At 54.2% G+C, this 2617-nt stretch overlaps 1 pseudogene; it reads left to right on the forward strand.

The window, feature by feature from the left end:
• Positions 1 to 2617, forward strand: part of LOC104981777 — a 43760-nt pseudogene that overhangs the window by 30216 nt on the left and 10927 nt on the right.

A 2617-nucleotide genomic window follows, 5' to 3' on the forward strand; every position in this document is an offset into this window, starting at 1 on the left:
TGGACCCAGCCCACGCTCTGGGTGGCCTCCATGAAGAGACCCGAGATTCCTCAGGGGCACAGCCCAAGGCCTTTGGGACTCTCAGGGACCACGTGGCACAGAGGGGAGGGTTGAGCCCTCCCACTGGCCTTCCCAGGGTCTGGTGGGGGTCCCAGGACACTGATCTCACCCTCCAACAGCCAGCTCTGGGCAGGACTGAGTCCCAGGGCTGCAGGAGCAGCACTTTCCTGGGACAATTTTGTCTTGTTTTGTTACTTTTAAAACTCCCATTTATTTTGTGTGGGGTGGAGAGGGAAAGGAGAGGCACTGATTAAAAAATAACATGCTTTTTGGGAAAAAGTTGAAAAATATAGAAAAGCACAGAGAAGAAATCACATAGAAGCCGCCCCCCACCCCCAAAACCCTAAAGAGATCTGACATTGTTTCTTTCAGTACCTTTTCTTCAAGCCAAGCTGCTGCTGCTAAGTCGCTTCTGTCGTGTCTGACTCTGTGCGACCCTAGACAAGCTGCTCAGGTTCAAATGGCTGTCCTGTCATCTCAGGGGTGTGACGCGGCATAAATGGCCTCTCCCCTCTTTGCACCTCAGTTTCTTCATATCTAACCTGGAGATGAAAATAACAGAGCCTACTTCAAAATGTTGGTGTGAGCATCAGCACATCGGTGCCTGTCACAGACTAGATGCCAAGAAAGTGTTTAGATTCAAACACTGATGTTTATTTTTATGTTTAGATTTTCGTGATTAAAATTGTTTATAAAATTGAATATTACCATTTCATAACAAGCTTTTTTCACCTAATACATCACGAACATTAGCTATATTTAAGATTTACATGATTGAAATGCTTTGTTTCTATTTATAAGGTTACGTGTGTTTTTAGATTTTTTTCTATGTTTTTATTTATATGATCTCAATTTATGTGTTTATTTGTTTATTCAACTAAACTAGTATCTACACAGTATCTACTACTGTGTGGCCTGCCTTCTTGTGCTGCGCCATGAACTCCCCCGACGCCCCCCCCCTTCACTGAATAATAGACTTTGAATGGCTGCATTGTGCTCGCCGGGCAGCGGACTGAAACGCGGACAGGAACGGAAGTGCATGATGGAGGCGCTGGATGAGTGCCCTCCCCTGCACACCCATAGCAGGCAGCCAGACCAGGCCCAGGGAGGATGACCCAGAGCGCTGCTCCTCGTGGGACAGTGAGCCAGGCATATATCCATCCCCTCCCTTAAGATCACCAAGGATAGGCCCTTCTTTGAGGCTCCGCTTGCTAAGCAGCCCTCCCCAGCCTGGCCTGAGGTTCCTCTCCACCCCAGCCTCTCTGGATGCCTGCTCTGAATCACCGTCCAAGGGTCAGGCCTCTGGTGAAGAGGTTTCCAGGCGTCCCTGTCAGCCTTTCTGCCAGGGCTGTCTGGGTGAGAGGAGGCTGGAGGAATCTCGTCCCTTGGGACCACGGATCTCCCTGGATGAGGGGTGGGATGCAAAACAGAGGGGTGGGATGAGGAGGTATGTGTGGGAGTCACCCACCCCATCTAAGGCTGGACGAAGGCTGAACCCATTGCCCAGAAGTGGGGGAGGGACACTGAGAATGTCATCTAGAGGGCCATCCTGCTGCCAGGGACAGTTAGGAGAAGGATGGAGAAACAATGCCTGAGAACTGGCTTGAGGTGTGGGGGCTTAGGAGACTGAGGAACTCAGGACGAACAGGGCAGATGAGGGTGGGCCCTGGGATTCCGACCCCAGCCTCCCAGCCCCTGAATGGAGCTGTTTCCAGGAGTACCTGAAGCCCAGCCTTGTCTCCTGAAAATCTAATCCTCCAACACCACCCTGGCTGCACAGTGCTTACCCTCAAGCCACCCGCTCCCAGCCTCCCCCAGCTGCAGACCCCTTTCCTCTGCGTCTGTGGAGCAGGAAGGTGAAGGTGGAGGCAGGGAACACAACAGAGCTGCTCTTGGGAACCAGGCCAGAGGCCGTGTATGTGCAGAAATCCCGGGCCGGCTCAGACCCCTCCTCTCCCAGGGAGGCCAGCTCCTCCCTCTACACTCTGGACCCCACGCTGAGCATGCTTGTTTCTTCTGACCCCCAGAAGGTAAGCGCCAAGTACAGGGACATCATGGCTCTTGCTGACTCCTCTGTCTGGCTCACAGAAGCAACTCACCCTGCGTGCCAGTGCTGGGGGCAGCTGAGATGCACTGCTTCTGTGACTGCCTGGCAGCCCCGGGACCACCCATCAGCCCCAGCCAGGACCACCATGACTCGGGCCCCACCCCTGATCTGACGTGGAGGCCGTGCCTTGTCTGTGCAGGGCGCCAGTCAGACCTCTGGCTGGACTCTGCTTGTGGCATCCATTCCGTGAGCCTGAGACGCTCCTAGTTGACATTCCACCCCCGGAGCCTTTCAGCGACGGAAAGGCTCCGCCCTTCATGAAACCAGAGCCCTGGTTCCCCAGAGTCCTCCAGAGTTGCCCCCTGTTGACCAGGACTGCTCTGGAGTTTCCAAGAAGCCCAGGACTGCTTCCATGGCCAGGCCAGGGTAGCCTGGAGGGGCTCCTTGGCCCCTTCAGCCTAAACCCTGTGCAGCTGGGTCCATTTCTACCTGGTGCCTCAGTAGCCTCTC

The sequence above is a fragment of the Bison bison genome, unplaced genomic scaffold (genome assembly GCF_000754665.1).
Source record: "Bison bison bison isolate TAMUID 2011002044 unplaced genomic scaffold, Bison_UMD1.0 scf7180017864519, whole genome shotgun sequence".
Classification (NCBI taxonomy): Eukaryota; Metazoa; Chordata; class Mammalia; order Artiodactyla; family Bovidae; genus Bison; species Bison bison.